Genomic DNA, 21,341 nt, shown 5'->3' on the forward strand with positions numbered 1-21,341 from the left:
CGCCAGGGACACCTCCTCGGGTGTTGGGCCACTCGGGCCGTGGGCGTCAGGTGCAGTGTGGTGCAGACTCGCAGATTTGGCCAGAGCCAGAGTCTGTTGGTGAGCAAATCTGGTGCTCACTGGAGACAAAGGCTTGGTTTGGGAAGGCAATGCAGGTCCTCCGGGTTCTTGGGGGCTGCTGGCTGCAGGACATGCCGGGATTTCGCTGGAGCAGGTTAGATGTGGGTACAGGCCAGTAGGGCTGTGGCCAAGTCAGTGGGCATCCACCTCTTCTTAGTTCAGCACAGCTTCTTCGGTCCTTCTTCTTCTCTTCTTCTGGTCAGTTCTTGTCTGTGGTTGCAAGATTTAGGGTTGCCCCTAAATACTAAATTTAGGGGTGTTGCAGTTAGGTACAGGTCGGGACCAATGGGTCACTTCCTTGGGTTGGGTACACCCCTTATTATGCCACTCTCCAGTGGAAGGGGGTCATATGACTCTCTCTGGTTGGCTGGGTCCCCCTATCTGCAAGATTGCGAGCACTGGGAATTATGCTTCGCCTCGCCTCCCCCACCTGAGGGGTGGGGTTTGCAAAGGTGGGCACACCTCCCTTCCTCACTTGGTTTTCCTGCCGATTCTCTCACCCAAAATGGGGATCAGAACCGGTGGGGGCCAGTTGCTGGAAGCAGCAAATGGCTGGGGTAGCTCACAAAGACAGCAAGCCTTTGAAGCTTCCCCTTCGTGGACCCTGCCCATCTGGGGGGGAGGTGGCTTGGCACCTCGTTCCAGGATGTGCATTGTCTCAGACCCCTGAGAGCAGCAGGCTCTCGACCCAGGGGTCCAGAAACATGTCTGGTGGTGGCAGCTGGCGAGCAGCCACTCAGCCAGGACACTAGAGTTAGGTTGTTTGTCAGGGGGCATCTCTAAGATGTCCTCTGAGTGCATTTTTCATTAAATCCCACACTGGCATCAGTGTGGGTTTAATGTGCTGAGAAGTTTGATACCAAACTTCCCAGTTTACAATGTCTAAGAATTGGTATAGATACTGTAGGGGTACAGGGCTCATGCACCTGTACCCTCACCACTGGTATAGTGCACCCAGTTAGAGGGGTGCCTTACCTATGCCAGATAGGTAGTTGGGGAGCAGCGCACTCCTGTTTGCTTACTATACTGTATGGTTATAGTACTTGGTATAGGTGCCGCAGTGTTATGCTCGCTGTCTAACGGGCATTTGAGCAGAGAATCAAGAGAACAACCAACTAATGGTTGACACTGCGCACTGAGCTGGGGGTAGCTATGACCCTAGATAGGTAATCACCTTAACATGCAAAATAATCAACAAACAAGCATAACGGTCCAAATCAAATGAACATATATTAATTCATATATGTATTGAATAGATACACAGGTTGTCAATCCATTAATAAAAATAACAATGATAATGTACAGTCATCAACTGGATAAATTGCTAACGAAGCGTGTACATAATACAAAGTACATTTGTTTAATCACATGATGTCATGATGGTAAGCCCAATGCATTTCGGGACATTGGTGTCCCTTCGTCAGGGGAAATCTGTGAACAAAAATAAACATGATAATCATGGATGTTATTGAAACCTAAAATCTATATGACAAAATACTCAATGGTGAACATTACTGGTCGTGTGGATAATAATAGAGAATAACCCAAGCTGGTCCTCAGAACAATGTGCCACTGGAGAACAAGCTAAGGGAACTGTGCGAGATTCAATGTAAAGAGGAGAAGTAGCGACACCCAGAACGATAAGTGCACCAGACAAGTGAATGTGTGGCAGAGGAAATACTGTTGGAGGGAAGAAAAGAGAAAAAGGAACATATAAGAATCTGTAACACGTGACGAAAAGGTCTCACCTAATGTACTGTATTGAAGAGTCAACAAATGAGGAAAGGATCGTGTCTACCAGAGAAATCTAATGCTGTATGGAAAACAAAGGGAGCTAAAATGAGGAACGAGAAAAAAGGAAGACAATGTGGATAGTGATCAAAAACCAGGTGAACCCAGCTTACCGATGATAATGTCTCCGGGACCACGTCAATGGGTACTAAAATGAAAACGCATGAAGTAAGCAAAAAATGGGGGGAACGGTGTGAAAGAAACTATTCGCTCTTTCTCATCAATACAAGGCATAATTTAGGATGTATTTTTCCATCCTCAGCCACACCATATAATCATTTCGTCTTCTCCTATTTTTAATTGTTCCTCTCACTCCCATTACCTCATCAATTTCGCTCTTGTAGAAATTTTAGTATCCGATCAGGTCAGCCTCTTAGATGTGAAAACACTTTTCAGGCCCCCACGTTCGGGCCTTCCTTGGCTTTTATTTTTATCCTTTTTAACTCGTCCATTCAGTTTATTAATTTCTCCTCGTTTATTTGTATATTTGTTCATCCTTTATTGTTTGTACATTCCTCGTGATTTTCCCCGTTATATCTCTGTACCCAATTCCGGGCTCTTCTTCTTGTAACGTTGTCACGCTACACCATTCCAACATGGCGACTTCTTTCCAGTCCCATTTTCAGATTCATGATTCTCCGGATTTCCGTACTCGCCACAGTCCTCCCAATTGCTTTTTAAGACGGGACTTTTTGAACTTTCACATCACTTTCCGGCACCGGACGTTTCCCTGACTATACGGTCCACACAACTCTTCCTGCACCTCTACGTGAGTACTCTGTGTACATTGGTGTTCATCTTCTCCATTCTTTCACACCGTTCCCCCCATTTTTTGCTTACTTCATGCGTTTTCATTTTAGTACCCATTGACGTGGTCCCGGAGACATTATCATCGGTAAGCTGGGTTCACCTGGTTTTTGATCACTATCCACATTGTCTTCCTTTTTTCTCGTTCCTCATTTTAGCTCCCTTTGTTTTCCATACAGCATTAGATTTGTCTGGTAGACACGATCCTTTCCTCATTTGTTGACTCTTCAATACAGTACATTAGGTGAGACCTTTTCGTCACGTGTTACAGATTCTTATATGTTCCTTTTTCTCTTTTCTTCCCTCCAACAGTATTTCCTCTGCCACACATTCACTTGTCTGGTGCACTTATCGTTCTGGGTGTTGCTACTTCTCCTCTGTACATTGAATCTCACACAGTTCCCTTAGCTTGTTCTACAGTGGCACATTGTTCTGAGGACCATCTTGGGTTATTCTCTATTATTATCCACACGACCAGTAATGTTCACCATTGAGTATTTTGTCATATAGATTTTAGGTTTCAATAACATCCATGATTATCATGTTTATTTTTGTTCACAGATTTCCCCTGACGAAGGGACACCAATGTCCCGAAATGCATTGGGCTTACCATCATGACATCATGTGATTAAACAAATGTACTTTGTATTATGTACACGCTTCGTTAGCAATTTATCCAGTTGATGACTGTACATTATCATTGTTATTTTTATTAATGGATTGACAACCTGTGTATCTATTCAATACATATATGAATTAATATATGTTCATTTGATTTGGACCGTTATGCTTGTTTGTTGATTATTTTGCATGTTAAGGTGATTACCTATCTAGGGTCATAGCTACCCCCAGCACAGTGCGCAGTGTCAACCATTAGTTGGTTGTTCTCTTGATTACCTATGCCAGGACACTGGGTTGTAGGCATGGCACACAGGGATGTGTACCATGTCGACTCTTCACATTGTTCTGCACCAAAACACGCAGCCTGCAATGGCAGTGTGTGTGTGTAAAGGTACAGGCCCTCTAAGGGTGGCACAATTAGTGCTGGAGCCCTTAGAGGCCTTCCCTTGCCACATTTACAAGGGACTGACATGTGGCCAAAGAATGTGAATGGGTTTTGTATCAATGCAATTTAGGGAAACAACATAGGCCCTGGGTACCTGGTTGGCAGGAACCAAGGGCACACTCAGTCAAAGTAAATCAACAGTTTGGCAAAAAATAGGGGTAACCAGGCAAAAAGAGGGCACTTTCTTACACCCCCTCCCCAAACAAAAGAGGAAGAGACAAACCTTCCCCTAGAGAGTCTTCATTGTCTAAGTAGAAGAACCTGGAAAGTCCATATGCATTAGCCTGGGCAGTCCCAGGTCTATGTTCCACTGTAAAGTCCATTCCCTGTAGGGAAAGCGACCACCTCAAAAGTTTAGGAGTTTCACCTTTCATTTGCATTAGACATTTGACAGGTCTGTGGCCAGTTTGATCTAGGAAGTGAGTACCAAACAAGTATGGTCTCAACTTCATCAGGAACCAAACCACAGCAAAGGCCTCCCTCTCAATGACGCTCCAATGCTGCTCCCTGGGGAGTAACCTCCTGCTTTTAAAAGCAACAGGTTGGTCTTGAACTTCTCATTGCTCTGGGATAGGACCGCTCCTATTCCTAGCTCAAAGGCATCAGTTTGCACAATGAATTGCTTGGTATAGGCTGAAGCTTTGAGAATTGGTGCGGAGCACATAGCCTGTTTCAGGGTGTCAAAAAGCTCTTTGACAGCTAACTGCCCAGTTTATCTTTTTGGGCATCTTCTTGGAGGTGAGTCCTGTGAGGGGTGTCACAATGGACCTATGCTCTTTCACAAACCTCCTGTAGTATCCAGTCAAGCCAAGGAATGCTCTGACTTGAGTCTGGGTTGTTGGAGCTTCCAGTCCAGGATGGCCTGGATCTTGGGTTGCAAAGGTTGCACTTGGACTCCACCAACAAGGTGGCCCAAGTATACAACTGTTCCCTGTCCTATCTGGCATTTGGATGCCTTGATAGTTAGGCCTGCAGTTTGCAGGGCTTTTAAATCTTCCCCAGGTGGATCAGGTGATCCTGCCAGGTGGAGCTAAAGACAGCAACATCATCTAGATATGCTGCACTAAAGGCCTCCAATCCAGCAAGGACTTGATTCACCAACCTTTGGAAGGTGGCAGGGGCATTCTTTAAACCAAAAGGTTACCAGTGATCTGATAATGCCCATCAGGTGTGGAGAATGCTTTTTATTCTTTGGCTCCTGGTGCCATGCCAATCTGCCAGTACCCTGCACTTAAGTCAAAGGTACTTAGAAGTTTTGCTGCACCCAATTTGTCTATCAACCCATCAGCTCTTGGGATAGGATGGGCATCTGTCTTGGTGACAGAGTTGAGCCCTCTATAGTCCCCGCAAGACCTCATTTCTTTCTTTCCATCCTGTGGATGAGGTTTGTGTAGTAGAACCACTGGGCTGGCCCAGGGGCTCTCAGAGGGTTCAATAGCCCTTAACTCCAGCATCTTGCTGACTTCAACTCTGATGCTCTCCTTAACTTGCTCAGACTGTCAATAGATTTTATTCTTGACAGGTACACTGTCTCCAGTGTCCATATCATGGGTACATCAGTTTGCCTGACCAGGGGTCAATGAGAAGAGATTAGCATACTGCTGCAAGACTTGCTTGCAGTCAGCCTGCTGTTGGGCAGTGAGGGTGTCTGAAAAGACCACACCATCCACTGACCCATCTTTGGGGCTGTAAGAGAGGAGTTCAGGGATAGGTTCATTATCTGTCTCCTGATCCTCATCAGTCACCATCAACATGGTGATATTAGCCCTATCATGGAAAGCTTAAGGCGGTTCACATGGATCACCATTTTGGGGGTCCTGCGTGTGCCCAGGTCCACTAAGTAATTAACCTCACTTTTCTTCTCTAAGATGAGGTAAGGGTCACTTCATTTGTCCTGGAGAGCCCTTGGTGCCACAAGCTCCAAAACCCACACAAGTTGCTCTGGTTGGAATTCCACCAGTGCAGCTTTTTGGTCATACCAGTGCTTCTGGAGCTCCGGCCTGGCCTCAAGATTTTTGGAAGCTTTTTCCATGTACTCGGCCATTCTGGACCTCAGGCCTAGCACATAGTCCACAATATCTTGTTTGGGTTCTTGGAGAGGCTTCTCCTAACCTTCTTTAATAAGTGGTCCCCTAACATAATGGCCAAACAGAAGTTCAAAGGGGGAAATCCCTACTCCCTTCCGAGGAACCTCTCTGTAGGCAAAAAGCAAGCATGGTAAGAGGACATCCTATTTCCTTTTCAGTTTTTCAGGGTGCCCCATAATCATGCCCTTCAACGTCTTATTGAACCATTCAACAAGACCGTTGGTTGTGGGTGATATGGTGTAGTAAACTTGTACTGCACTCCACACTCTTTCGACATATGTTTTAGGTATACAGACACGAAGTTTTACCCTCTGTCTGAAACCACCTCCTAAGGAAACTCTACCCTGGTGAAGACACCAATGAGGGCCTTGGCTACTGCAGGAGCTGTAGTAGTCCTAAGGGGAATTGCCTCAGGATACCTGGTGGCATGATCCACTACCACCAGTATGAATTTGTTTCCTGATGCTGTGGGAGGTTCTAGTGGAACCACTATGTCCACACCTACCCTTTCAAAGGGAACCCCAACCACTGGTAGAGGAATGAAGGGGGCCTTTGGGTGTCCACCTGATTTGCCACTGGCTTGACAGGTGACACGGAAGCTGACAAACTCCTTTACATTCTGAGACATCTGGGGCCAGTAAAAGTGGCTGATTACCCTTTCCAAAATTTTGGTTTGGCCCAGATGCCCAGCTAGAGGCATATCATGAGCCAAAGGGAGCAAGAATATTCTGTACATTTGAGGAACTACCACTCTCCTAGTGGCCCCAGGGTTGGGGTCACTGGTCTCAGTGTACAAGTAGTCCCTCCTCCCAATAGGCTCTGTGGGTACCACTGACATCTCTCTATTCCTTTACAGCAGCTTGCTGCCCCAGGCTCTCAAGAGTTGGACAGGTCTGCTTTCCAAGGCACAGCTCTTCCCTAGAGGGCCCCCTGGGTCTAAGAGCTCAACCTGGTAAGAGTCAGGTTCCATGGACTCAGTACCCTCTAGGGCTTCCAAGTGCTCTCCCTGAGGAGAGGGGTCCTGAGTTTTTGGCTGTTCAAAAGCTGGTTTCCCTGTCTTCTTACCTTTCCTCGTGGAAGGTTGGGCCATTATTTCAGGCTCCAACACTTCTTTTTCACCCTGCCTTCGGTTCTGTGCTTTAGCCTTGACACACACAATCCCAGGGATGTCCAGCATTGCTGCATGGGTTTTCAATTCTACCTCAGCCCATGCTGAGGTCACCAGGTCATTTTTCAAGCTAACAGGCAGCTGGAAGCTTTGAAGAGACCACTACCTGTTTCAGGCCAGTAACCCCCCCCCCCCATCCAGTCTAATGTCACCATAGCCATGGCATGGTTAGTAGTATCACTGTCAGCGTTGGTGACTGGGTAAGTTTCCCAATCAGGTATTGCTCTGGGGAAACCAGTGTCTCTCTCACCATAGTGACACTCAGTGACTAGAACTGCTTCAGCGTGGACCCTGATTTTCTCTGGGCACACTGTTGATCCCATCTGGAGACTGACTACACTAGTAATAGCTGGAGGAGGACTAGGGTGCTTCTTGCTAGGACAAGTAGCATCTCCAGTTAAGTGCCCCAGCTTCTTTCAGTTGAAACACCAGGCCTTTAAGGGATCTAAGTTCTTCCCTTTATACCTACCAGTGGTCTGGGAAGAGCTTTGGGACCCACGTCCCTGAGCAGGTTTTTGGGGCCCTTTAGAAGACTCTTGGTTTTTGTCTTTGGTGTTCACACTCCTTTTCCACTGGGAAGGTTTTGAACCCCTTTCTTTTGGTCACCCCCAATGGCTGTTTTTGTTACCATAGTCTTGACCCAGTGATCTGCCTTCTTTCCCAATTCTTGGGGAGAAATTAGACCTAGGTCTACCAAAGGTTGATGTAACATTTCATTAGTTCAATTACTCAAAATGTTCCTTCATAAAAAGATTGTAAAGTTTATTGAAATCATGCACATTATTGCCAGTTACCCATCCATCTAGTGTCTTAACTGAGTAGTCAACAAAGTCAATCCAAGACTGATTTTGGGTTTTGTGAGCCCCCCTGAATCTTATTTAATATTCCGCAGTTGTAAGTCCAAAGCCCTCAATCAGAGTATTCTTCATGAAGTCATAAGACCCAGCATCTGCCCCAGTAAGAGTCAGGAGTCTGTCCATGCAGTTACCAGTGAACAGTTCCCAAAGGAGTGCCTCCCAGTGTGACTTCTTCACTTTTCTCATTTCTCAAGCTCTCTCAAAAGCTGTGAACCATTTGGTGATGTCATCACCTTCCTCATATTTGGGGACAATCCCTTTGGGGATTTTGGGATCATAAGGTTACTCTCTGTCCCTATTTGGTATATTGCTGCCACCATTGATGGGAGCTAAGCCCATCTCTGCTCTTTCTTTTTCTGGAGCCAGGAGTCTGGTCTCTACGTCTAACCTCTTTGTCAACCTTTTTTAATTTTTCGTTTTTTATTGGACTTTTCTCATAACAGAGTCACATGTCTTTAAATTGTACAGGTAAATATACACAGATTACATGTATTGTAGGCAATCATAGCTTGTGTACTATATCTATAGAGAACGCTATAACATCTTGAAAAAGAAAAACTAGCACCCCCTTGAAATAAAATCCATCGCCACAAATTCATCTCGGTATAGACCATAACATGAATTTCGACACATCTATCCCACAGTATTCAGACCACCCCCATCTTAGTGTACAATCAATCTTTTACTTCCTTATTTACAGATAGCAAATATGCCACGTATGGGGCCCAAAAGTCTTTTGGCTTTGATGCTTCAGGCAGTTCTTCTGCATATGTTTCAAGCTGTGTCTTACAGTAGGCCAAATCTCGCATCCACTCTGACTGTTTTGGTACCTTTTTCCCACCCCAACAGATAGATACTCCACGCTTGGCCAATAACAGTGCCACAGCCACCAACGTGCGCTTCGTATTTGGTGTGATCTTGAGGAGACCCAATAAACATACATCTGGAGAGACTTGAATTCTGGTTCCCACCATTGCCATTAGTACCTGCGTTATCTGTTTCCAATATTGCGCAATTGGGCTACATGCCCATGACAGATGAAGGAAATCTGCCTCCGCCTCCCTACATCTTTTACATTTCAACTCTGGGCACGACCCATAGTTGTGCAGTTGCTGGAGGGTGTAATAAGCTTGCTGTAGGTATTTAAAATGAATGATTTTTAGGTTTCTGTTTGAGGTGAGTCTGTCTAGTAGCCCGCAACAGGACTCCCAGTCCTCTGGTGTTAGAGGTGTGTCTAGGGTTGTGTTCCACCGCTCTCTTGCTGCATCTGTTGGGACCTTGCATTCCTTCTGAGAGGTCTCATACAGTTTAGTTATCAGTTTTTTTTCCTGCCAGCACTCTCTAACATGGCCGGCAAAGACAGCAAGTCGGGTGAGGCTTGAGTGAAGCAAGGGCAGAATGCCTTCGCTGCCGTCCTCAATCTATGGTACATGAATCTCTGCATTAGAGTGCCACTGCGACTACCAATAAACTCAGTTAACGAGATAAATGATACAGCAGGGAAGGCATCCCCCAGGGTTCTGAGCCCCACATCCAGCATTATTATCAGTGCTCCCTCTTCTCTAGTAATCAATATAGAGAGTTGATGCAGTAGGGGTAATTTGGCAGCATATAATGGGGTCTTGTTTGTGCTGTCTAGTGGACTTACAGTTTTGAGGTTAGTCACTGGGCACTCATGCGTTAGCATCCCATTAAGGGGGGGTCGGATATATTTCATCAGACTCAATTGCTGTGTGTGCAATGTATCTTTGGGGGTGATACCAGTAGTGAGCGAAGTGGGCGTGAGCACATAGATAGTAAAGGTAAAGATCAGGGGCATCAAACCCACCCTGTGTGTAAGGGCGTGTGAGTGTCTGCCAGCTTATCCTGGGTTGTTTGCCTGCCCAGGCAAGAGTTATCATGCAAGATTGCAATATATTTTTTTTATTCTTGTGTGAGGGGGATGGGGATGTTGACAAATAAATATAAAAATTTGGGCAGAATAACTATCTTCATTATTGCCAATCTGTGTCAGAGGAAGCCTAAACCAGCGCACTATTTGTTCACGCAGTTTTGTAATAACGGTGTTGTAATTTTGGCATATAATTTTTTAGGGGTCCCTGTGTATCCAAACTCCCAGGTATTTAGTGACTCCGTGCACCACTCCAGCGGGAATTCTATTGAGTGAGGCGTGGTTGCCGGCGTTAGAGGGAACACCGTAGATTTATTCCAATTAATATTCAACCCACAGTACCATTCGAATTTGATATATTCCCTCAACATGGGTTCCAGGTTTGTGCTTAGGCCTCTAATGTAAACCACAATATCGTCTGCGTATAGTGATATAGCGAGAGGCCGTTGTCAGAAACGCAGGGCTGCGGATGAGTGTTTCTGTCTTATGATGCAGGCCAGGGGTTCTAGTGCAAGGGCAAATAAGATCAAGGAGAGTGGACATCCCTGTCTCGTTCCTCTGCATATTTTTACTGGCTCCAAAGTTATGCTGTTGACCCGAACTCAGCCGACCGAGTCCATGTACAGCAGTTGGATCCATTTCAAGAACGCTTATGGCATTCCTATTCTGGCTAAGACCGTAAACATTTAAGGCCACTGTCTAGAATCAAATGCCTTGGCGCGTCTAAGAAGACCGCCGCCGCAGACAACGAGGGGTTTCTTTGATGCATAACTGCTAATAGCATACAGAGGTTGTGTGTGGTAGACCTCAAAGGTATAAAACCTGTTTGGTCTGGTAGCACCAGGGCCTGCATTAGCGGCTGGAGCCATGATGCAATGATCTTTGCTAGAATCTTTATGTCCGTATTGATAAGTGACAGTGGGCGGTATGAGTCTACCTACTGGGGTGGTTTCCTGGGTTTTAGCAGCGTTATTAATAACGTCTTACGATGGGAGGGGGAAAGAGATTGTTTGTCTTACGCCTCCTGATACATAGCTAATAGGTGAGGTATTAGCAGGTCCAATAAGCTTTGTAGAATTCACTTGGGATCCATTCGCTGCCAGGCGACTTTCCGTTGGGTAGGGAACGGATAGCATCACCCACCTCCTCTTCCGTTATTGGTATTCCCTCTGCCCTGGTGATAGCCATGCTAACACTATGTCATTTAAATATGTATTTGTATCGCATATAGTGGCAGACTGTCGGCCACTATAGAGTTTTGAATAGTAATCCACAAAACTTTTGAGAATTTCCTAGGAATCATGTTGCTGCACTCGTCTTTCGTGCTGGGGTATGTCACAAGGCCCTTTTATTTTGGTGGTTAAGCTGTGCCCCGGTTCCCCTCCCTCTCCGTATGCCCTCGCCACCCATCTTTTGGATAAGAAGCAAATCTCTTGGTCCGCCATCTCTGTGTACTCCTGAAGATGTGTTCTGATGTCTGCCAGTGTTTGGGGTTTAGAAACGGTTTTGTATGCTCTCTTGAGCATCTGTAGCTGTGTTTCAAGTTGGGACATTTGTGTGCGTAATGACGATAGGACGCCAGTCCTTAGTCCACCGCATGAGCCTCGCATAGTAACATTGAAGGCCTCCCACAGTAACCCCGCTGTGTCTACCGACCCCTCATTTTCCCTGAAATATTGTATAATAGCCATCCTTACCCCATCCCTCTACACCACATCTATAAGGGCCAAGGCCTGCAGTTTCCATTGAACAGTCGAGGGGTGTCAGTTGGAAGGGTCAGTGACAATAGTACTGGGGAATGATCAGACAGTGTTTTAGACAAATGTCTCACCGCGTGTGTCCAGTTATTCACTTGACGGGTTACCAGACAGTAATCTAGTCTGGACCACATGTCATGTGCAGTCGATATGTATGTGCCCTCTGTCTTTCTTGGGTTCCGATGCCACCAGATATCGCTAAGCTCTCAATCCATCATCCCCTCTTTGAGTACCTTACTTGCTTGTTTGATCGGACATGCATGGGCTCCGGACCTGTCTAAAGCTGGATCCAATGGAAAATTAAAATCGCCTCCCCAGACGATAGTGGAGGGTTGTAGTTTATATATTCAATTATATATCGTAGTGAAGAGTTCGGGGTCGTCCACATTGGAACAATACAGGTTTATTAGGGTGAGTGCTGTGCCTCTACAGTTCTCCTGCCAGATAACGAACCTCCTTCTGGTCATCAATTTTGGAGTGTATCGTAGTGAAGGGAATTCCATTGGGGACTAGGGTGAGTACTCCCCTGGAGTAGATGGAGTATGAGGATGACACTTTTTCATGTGCCCATCATGCTCTTATATGTGTCGCAGTTTGCGGTGTGAGGTGCGTCTCTTGAATAAGCGCAATATCCACTTGGTGCCTGTCGAGATATGCGAAAACCTGCCTAACTTTTTGGGGGTTATTTAACCCTCGCACGTTCCACATGATTAGGTTGAGAGCCTGTGTTCTATTGGTCATCTAAGGATCCCAGTGTTTTGTGGGTTTGTGTGGGTGGTGGTCTCTAGGTAGAAGTGTGTCCAAGTGGGCTGCAGTGCAAGAGGTATGTGCTCGGGTGACCATAACATATCAACAGGAATAACCCTTCCCCCCACCCACTTTGGCGGTAGCAACGTGCCAAAGTCATACCCAGCAGAAAGACATTATAGTTAAACAACATGGTATCAATCGGCCACGTGGGACCATGTTATCAAACAAACATTCAAAGTTGGTGGGGTCTACCCTTGTTGGGGGGCACAAGAGCACTTTACCCATCAATGGTACAAAGACGGCCGGAAATACTATAAGTGGGGCCCAGTCCACCATTTCCGGCCCATGAGCAGAGGGCAGGCACCTGACCCTCACTGTAATACTATGGTGCAATAGTATATCGTTGCACAGTGTACCTTAACTGTGCCTGTGCAATCATCCCTTCCAGTTCCCCTTCCGGGGCATTGCACCCTTTTTTTTGGCCTATTTTTGCAGTAATTTGTCCTCCCCCTAGATATCACTTATCTGTGCAGACAGTTCATTGATGTTATTCAGTCTCTTTAAAGTGGGATTCATCATCAATTCTTTCTCTGTTCGGGGAAAGGGTCTGTGATCTTCCCACTTTCTTGATGAACTCCATTGCTGCTTTGGGAGTGCTGAGTATAATAGGACGGCCTTCCTGTTCCACTCTCAGGCAAGCTGGATATTGCATGGCATATTTTATGCCCAGTGACTGCAGCTTCTTCTTAGCAGGCCCAAATTCGCCCCTTGCTGCTTGTTCTGTGACCGTGAAGTCTGGGTAAAATGATATTTTGTTCCCGTCTAATTTAATAGTGCCTCACTCCCAGGAGAGTTGTAGCACTGCATCCCAATCTCTATAATTTAAAAGTTTAGCGATGACCGGTCGCAGTGGGGCACCAGGAGACGGTCGCACCTGTAAGGATCTTTGTGCCCGTTCTACTATGAGCACTGCCGACAATTCCTCACTACCAAAGATGTTCCTCAGCATCTCTTCCACATAGTTTTCCAGGCAGCCCGTGTTGATGGATTCTGGGACACCTATTATGCGCAGGTTGTTACAGCGCGATTGCGCCTCCAAGTCCTCATTTTTGGCTTAATTAACAACTTGTCCGTGTTTAGTTGCTTTTGGGTCAGCCCTTGGGGGTGTCCTCGGCTCCCGAGATGCGCTGCTCCACCGCAGTGAGTTTGCTGTCTTGCTTTTCCAGCTTAGAGATCATCTTGTCCATACGGATGTTGAGAGCGTCTATCTTGCCATCAATCGATTGCAGACTCTGCTGCATGGCCTGTAGTGTGGCTTCCAATGAACCGCTTGCCTGCAAAGGTGGGTACTGTTCATGGTCCGAATGAGCATGTTGCACGATCTTTGCCTCGAAGGTGAGGCGCGACTGTTGCCTGTCCGTCTTCCCCATCTTGAGGGACAGGATAGATTGTGCTGATTTGCAGTTTCACACTGCTACTTTATCCTCGCGGTGATCCTGTTAGTACCCTCTATTGGTGATTGCACTGTTTGCTGTCAAATGTAAATTCTCTGTGTTTCCCTCTCCCTGCGCCACGGTAGCTTGAGGGACTCCTCTCCCTCACAGTGGTCCTTCGCTGTTCAGATGTAAGCTGGATGCTAAATTTGCAGCCCCAACTTCAGGGTTCTCTACAGTGCTGCTACTGCGCTGCCATTGTGATGCCTGCGCACTTCCTGACTGTGTTTCCTACTCCCGGCGTATTAAGCGTTGTAGGGGGGGCCGTCGTGCACTCTCCCTTGTCCAAGCAGAGTGTGTTTTTGTAGGTTGGTGGGGCCAGGGCCTCTTGCAGGGCCCCAATGGACTGTTGTTTCCACCTACGTGCTTACTGTCTTTTTTGTTTTTTTACCCACCCCTAGAATTAGCCTCGATTTCTCCTCCGTATATTTCGCTCGTATTTACTTGCCATATGCTTCTGATGTTGTTTTGGCCTGAATAATGCGGGCCAGGCGGGGTCCGTGTTAGGGCCTGCTCACGGGCCTGGTGGGCGCCTAGAGACCAGCAGCTCACTCTTTACTTGTTTTTGCGACCACCCAGTGGTCTTCGTTGGTCTTCTGCAGTTATGTGGCCCATCTGTTAGCTCCCAGTCAGATGTTGCATACTTGGGCGGGGTGTCCGTTCACCTCGAGGGTAAAGTCTCTGCGTGCATGTTTAGCAGACGCCAAGGGGCCGATATGTGACTCAGCGTGGCTCCCAGTCGACCACCCGGTACTCCCTCGTCGCAGAGCTCCAGATGAGATCGCTGCCTCGCTGCCTCGCAGTTCCCCCGCCACTATGCGAGTTTCAAGGCCCCCTCAGCACGGGTTGAGTGATTTCCTGCACTGCATGCTCCCCGACGACTGGCTTCCTTTTCCCCGGGACCCGCGCTGAGTGGGTTACGTTTGCGGCCTTGCTTGCCTAGCAAAATCAGCCCTGGAGGCGCTGAGGGGTGAGAGGTCCTACCTCCCCTGGATCTCACCTGTTCCGTTGCAGGCTGCGTCAGCGCACTGGGGTCTCGAAGCAGCGCCTCAGTCTCACTCCGGCCACACGGCTTCGTTCACAGGCTACCAGCCGCTGCCGGCATCTCCCATTTTCATAGGGGAGGCCCGGCCCCTCGCACTCGCCGTTTTAGCCGCGTGGTTAGACACAGCAGTTCTTTTCCGTCCTTCGTGCGAGGTTTGTGCTGCAATATATTTACTTATCCCGGCCGGCGGAGCAGTGCTACAGCGTGGCCATCTTGCCATGGGCTCAACAGCACCCCCCTCTTTGTTAATCTTACTAAAAGGTTGGTCTCCTCATTGAGGTTGTCCTCAATGGTCTCAGAAGCACCTGACCCGCCTGTGTGGGATCTAGATACTATGAGTTGAATTCTTGGATTGAGGGGTACTGGGGCCCTTCTCTCCTTAAGAAGTGTGGGGGGGTTTGGAAGTTATCCTCATCACCTCCATCTTCTTCCCCATCTGAGAGGTCTTTACTGTTCTCAGAGGGATGGTTCTTAGCATACCCTGCCAACGTCTCCTGGAGCTCTTTTTTGGAGGGTTGAGACTTGTTAATATGTTGAAGCTTACATGGAGACCTTAACTCCCTGTATTCTAAGTGGAGATAAGGGGTGAGGTCGAGCTCCTCAACCAGGTTCTCTATGTCATTGTTGTTATCCTCACTAACAGCTGGGTTCTTCTTAAGAGATATTGTAAAAGAAAACTTCTAACCCTCTTATCTCTAACTACAGTGAGCTTTTTATTTTCCTAAAATTCTGAAGGGACTGAACCAAGGCCCTAACAACACTTTTAGTAATTTGGAATAATTTGTCAGTTCAAAAATCAGAGTTGAATTTCTAAAGACTAGTTAGGAGTTCTGTCGTGTGAACAGGTGTTTACCAAGTCAGTCCAACAATGCAAAGTTGTATATACTACCCCTGATCCACCAATGTAGGAAGCTGGCTCTGTACATACTATACCAAAATGAGGTATAGTGTGCACAGAGTTCATTGGAACCCCAGAGGTAGGCAGAGGTAAAAGTAGAGAATACCTTACTCTCTATTTGTGGTAGTGTGGCCGAGCAGTAAGGCTATCAGAGGGTAGTGTTAATCATTTATTGTACACACAAGGCAAAACATTATATCACACACTCAAAGACTGAACTCAGACCAATTTGTTTGTATCAAAAATATTATTTAGTTGTTTTATTTCTAGAACCAAGCCAAGCCTGGTGCAGGTAATTGAAATAATACTTTGCAAGATTTATGCAGTGAATTAAAGTTGAATGCAGGTTCAAATGCAGTTGGTTGATTTACAAATAAGCCAAAAGTTCAAAATTACTTTTCAGTTACATTACAGATCACTGTGCACATTACTTCTTGAATTACTTTTTGGGTTACTTTTGCTAATCCGTGTGATATGGTTAGAAATCACACTGAGACATTCCCGAGGCAAAGGTAAGTAATTCTGTTTTTACACATATGCAGTTTTTCAATGTTTCATACTAACCAACTCCACACTTAAAAGAATTTTCAAGAAAAAGAAGTCAATGCAATCCTATGAGAGGAAATGAAGTCATCGTTTTACAGGTAAGTACTTGTTTGTGGGAGTTGGTATCTAGGGTTAGAACCAGGGTTCCCCCAGGGTCCAGGATGCACTCTCAAAGCACTCTCAGCGGCACTAGGGCGGCCGGGTGCAGAGTGCTGAGGCCCAATTTTATCCAATGGGGGATAGGGGGCCTCCGGTTGGTGGCTGTTCATCAGATGGCCATAAGGTTGTGGCAGCAAAGCTCCTAGTTTTAAGCTCAGGGCTAAGGGGGATCCGATTTAGCACACAAAGTGCACCCACAGCGGCACTGGGGTAGCTGGGTGCAGGTTGCTGGTTTGGCGTCAGGTGCGCTGTTGTTTTCTAAGGGGATTTTCTGGTTGCAATAAACAATGCCGACTCGGGGGCAAAGATCTTCTGGAGGTGACCACTGGTTGGAGAGGTAAGTTGGGATGCCGAGGAAGGCTGGGACACCGTTGGTTGGGCCCACCAAGGCTGTGGGACTCACGTGCAGGGGTGCATTTAGGCATCATGTTTTTCTTACCAGCTCCGGTTGCGGTCAGGGGGATCCTCCGGAAAGGCACTGCAGGCGTCACTTGGAGATTCGAGGAAGGTCAGAGATATACAGATCTCAGATCAAGATCACCAGGGAGACCTCCTCGTGGTATTGGGCCAATCGAACTCAGGCCATAGGCGTCGGGTGCAGAGTGGTGCAGACTCGCGGATTTGGCCGGAGCCAGAGTTTGCTGGTGAGCAAATGCGGTGCTCACGAGAGACAAAGTCTTGTTTTGAGAAGGCAGGACAGGTCTTCTGGGTTCTTGGGGGCTGCTGGCTGCAGGACACACTGGGAATTCACTGCAGCAGGTTTGAGGTGGGGACAGGGCGGTAGGGCAGGGGCCAAGTCAGTGGGCATCCTCCTCTTCTTAGTTCAGCATGGCTTTTTCGGTCCTTCTTCTTCTCTTCTTCTGGTCGGTTCTTGTCTGCGGAGGCAAGGTTCAGGGGTCCCCCTAAATACTAAATTTAGGAGTGTTACAGGTAAGTACAGATCGGGACCATTGGGCTTCTTCCTGGGGATGGGTGCACCCCCTATTATGCCACCCTCCAGTGCGAGGGGCACATATGCCTCTCACTGGTTGGCTGGGTCCCCCATCTGCAAGATAGCAGGGACTGAGAGTTGTGCTTCACCTCGACTCACTCACCTGAGGGGTGGGGTTTGCAAAGGTGGGCACACCTCCCTTCCTCAATTGGTTTTCCCGCAGATTCTTCCGTCCAAAGTGGGGGTCAGAACCAGTGGCGGCCAGGTGCTGGAAGCCGGAAATTGGTGGGGTAGCTCACAAAGGCAGCAAGCCTTTGAAGCTTGCCCTTCGTGGACCCTGCCCATCCTGGGGTAGGAGCCCTGGCACCTCGTCCCAGGATGTGCATTGTTTCAGAACCCCCTTAGAGCAGCAGGCTCTCAACCCAGGCATCAAGAAACATGTCTGATGGTGGCAGCTGACAAGCAGCGACTCAACCAGGACACTAGAGTTAGGTCATTTTTCAGGGGGCATCTCCAATGTGCCCTCTCAGTGTATTTTTCATTAAATCACACACTGGCATCAGTGTGGGTTTAATATGCTGAGAAGTTTGATACCAAACTTCCCAGTTTTCAGTAAAGCCATTATGGTGCTCTGGAGTTTGTAATTGCAAAAACAACAATTGATGGACAGAATGCAGAACAATGTCATACATTCACCCCAGTACAGAGATCTGGGCCTAAATCCATCGTTTTTTTGCTCACCATGCCATTCCAGTTTGAACCCAGCCATATGCAAATCAGTCTTGACCCTGTGCCTCATGGGAACAGTCCAGCCCGAACTGCCAAGCCAGGTCCTCCCTGGACTGGAAACAAGCATCCTAGGACTGGTTTCTGGCATTTCTACCGTCTTCAGCCAGGCTTGCTTGATTTCCAGTGGCATGGAGAGCAAGGGACCCACGTCTGGGCATACCCTTTCCACTCGGGGTGACAATTGCAAAAACAACAATTGATGGACAGAATGCAGAACAATGTCATACATTCACCCCAGTACAGAGATCTGGGCCTAAATCCATCGTTTTTTTTGCTCACCATGCCATTCCAGTTTGAACCCAGCCCAGACTGTTCCCATGAGGCACAGGGTCAAGACTGATTTGCATATGGCCATGTCTAAACTGGGGTGGTGTAGTGGGCAAAAGAACGATGGATTTAACCCAGATCTCTTGACTGGGGGAGAATGTCTGCATTGTCAGCATTCCGTCCATCATTTGTTTGTTGTAACGCTTTTCGCCCTCAGTGGGATGGGTATTCCCAGACGTGGGACCCGTGCTCACAACGCCACTGGAGTCAAGCTATCCTGGCTGATGACGGCTGATAGCCAGAAACCGGTCCTAGGATGCTTGATTCCGGTCCAGGTAAGACATGGCTTAGCAGTTCGGGCTGGACTGTTCCCATGAGGCACAGGGTCAAGACTGATTTGCATATGGCCATGTCTAAACTGGGGTGGTGTAGTGGGCAAAAGAACGATGGATTTAACCCAGATCTCTTGACTGGGGGAGAATGTCTGCATTGTCAGCATTCCGTCCATCATTTGTTTGTTGTAACGCTTTTCGCCCTCAGTGGGATGGGTATTCCCAGACGTGGGACCCGTGCTCACTACGCCACTGGAGTCAAGCTATCCTGGCTGATGACGGCTGATAGCCAGAAACCGGTCCTAGGATGCTTGATTCCGGTCCAGGTAAGACATGGCTTGGCAGTTCGGGCTGGACTGTTCCCATGAGGCACAGGGTCAAGACTGATTTGCATATGGCCATGTCTAAACTGGGGTGGTGTAGTGGGCAAAAGAACGATGGATTTAACCCAGATCTCTTGACTGGGGGAGAATGTCTGCATTGTCAGCATTCCGTCCATCATTTGTTTGTTGTAACGCTGGAGTTTGTAATGACAGACTCTTAGCACCATATACTGTTAATAGCATTACTGTACTTACAATGTCTAAGAATTGGTTTAGACACTCTAGGGGTACAGGGCTGATGCACTTGTACCCTCACCACTGGTATAGTGCACCCAGCTAGAGGGGTGGCTTACCTATGCCAGGGCAGTGGGTTGTAGGCAGGAAACAGCATTTACAGCACTGTCAATACCACGCTACTAGGTTACAACATGGACGATACATCGTCCGCGTTGTTACCACGCATGGCATTACATCGCAAGTCGTTTCTACGACTTGCGCTAGATGCCGCGCAACACCAGGGAATGTGTTGGATTTTTAAATCCAACACATTCCCTGCTGTTGCACTAACTGGAGTAGGAATAGTAATTTATACTATTCCTAAGTCCAGCGCGCCATCTAGTGCAAGTCGTAGAAACGACTTGCGATGTAAAGCTATGTGTGGTAACAACGCGGACGATGTAACGTCCGCGTTGTAACCTACTGCGTGGTAATGTATGGCGCAGTAACGTCATACATTCGTTGTAGGCATCGCACAGAGGGATGTGTTCCATGTCGACTCTTCACTTTGCTCTGCACCAAAACACGCAGCCTGCAATGGTAGTGTGTGTGTGTAAAGCACAGGGCCTCCAAGGGTGGCACAATAAGTGCTACAGCCCTTAGAGACTTTGCCTGGCCACAGTCCCCTTGGTACTCTTTGGTACTGAAATGTGGCCAAAGAATGCCAATTGGGTTTTGTATCAATGCAGTTTAGGGAAAGAACATAGGCTCTTGGTACTTGGTTGGCAGGAACCCAGGGCACACTCACTCAAAGTACATCAACAGTTTGGTAAAAAGTGAGGGCAACCGTGCAAAAAGAGGGCTCTTTCTTACAACAACTTACATTTTAGGGCAGTCCAGTTTACAAACTTCCCTTTGATAAAGGGGGCACATTTGTCAAAACCAAAACATACGGATCCGCTGCTGGAGGAAGATCTAAACAATTAGAAGTTGCAATTTTCAATGTTTCCAGATTTACTGGCAAAGATTGTGGAAATGTTATTCCATCATCATTTAATTGTGTCCCATGTTCCTGTATTCTGAGATCTTGTGAGGGACCAATCTCCTCAGGTCCCGCTCCCAATGGGGCTTGGGTGGGTTGTTGGCTGGTACTAATCTCAGCCACTCTGCTCCCTGTTTTATTCAAGGCTTCAATAACCTCACAGGGAAGACCCACTTGATTTTCTATTGCAAAAAGACACTCATTAATTTCGTCAATATGTCCTAACAGTTTCCGATCAAAGGAGATGAATATAATTTGCATATGTTCTTTTATACCTCTTTGCCAAAGATGCAGGTCCTCTTTATTTACACCCCCTACCACCTGCCCATTGTTCACCTCTTTAGAGGATATTGAGTCAAGATTCCCAGGCGAGCTTGCAAGCATAGCCTTCTTTTTAGGTCTCGGCTAGCGTGGCTGCGCACATGCGCAGCTCGCTCGGCGAGATTTAATGTTTTTGAGTAGCTTCAATAAAGGGATTTAAGCCCCGCCCCTCTTTTCCATTGGCTGGCGTCACCGTTTATGCTAAACGGTGGCCAGCCATAGGAAAAGAGCTTTCCATGTTGCCTCCCTTTGGCTCTTTCAGACGGCCCACTTGGACGGGCTCGCCTGCTTTCCGTGGGTCGCAAAAGGTTTCTTATCTTTATGGGGCCATGTGTTTCAAACACATGGCCCCATAAAGACAAGCTCCGGCGCGATCCTCTTTCGCTTTCGGGACCGCGCTTGTCTTTCGTTTCCTTAAGTGTGTTCTCGTTATCTGGAGGAGGGGGGCCTTCCAGTGTGTGTGCGGGGGCTCTTCGTGCCCTGGCTGCTCGCCAGGAGGATGGGTAACAGCTGCTCGGTCAAAGGGCCAAGTAGAAATGCCCCAATCAGACCCCATGCAGAGCCTATCCCGGAACTTTCTGCATATGCTGCTGATGCCGAGCAGACTCCTACTGGGGGAGAGTGAGGAGGCTATGTGGGCAGGGGTCAGTGGCGTGCATCACTGGGGTATATATTGCTAACCGCC

The 21,341-nt window shown here is 47.5% G+C and overlaps 1 protein-coding gene and 1 long non-coding RNA gene across 4 annotated transcripts in view; one reads left to right on the forward strand and one right to left on the reverse strand.

Annotated features, from left to right (window-relative positions):
• Positions 1-1,331: 1,331 nt before the first annotated feature.
• Positions 1,332-1,919, reverse strand: LOC146833236 (uncharacterized). Its single transcript, XR_014960208.1, has 2 exons — positions 1,869-1,919; positions 1,332-1,551 (listed from the first exon to the last, which is right to left on the reverse strand). It is a non-coding gene; the product is annotated as an uncharacterized LOC146833236 (long non-coding RNA).
• Positions 1,920-2,562: 643 nt separating this feature from the next.
• Positions 2,563-21,341, forward strand: part of LOC146833237 (aquaporin-4-like) — a 107,983-nt gene continuing 89,204 nt past the window's right edge. For 2 of the 3 annotated variants that reach the window (XM_085600889.1, XM_085600888.1), the window contains exons 1-2: positions 2,563-2,680; positions 2,772-2,806. The gene's annotated coding sequence lies outside the window, so the exon portion shown is untranslated. Of the gene's footprint in view, positions 2,681-2,771; positions 2,807-2,897; positions 2,963-3,279; positions 3,500-21,341 lie in introns of those variants that run through there. The other variant, XR_014960548.1, reaches the window with a different exon arrangement.

This window comes from Triturus cristatus, chromosome 4_2 (assembly GCF_964204655.1).
Source record: "Triturus cristatus chromosome 4_2, aTriCri1.1, whole genome shotgun sequence".
Lineage (NCBI taxonomy): Eukaryota > Metazoa > Chordata > Amphibia > Caudata > Salamandridae > Triturus > Triturus cristatus.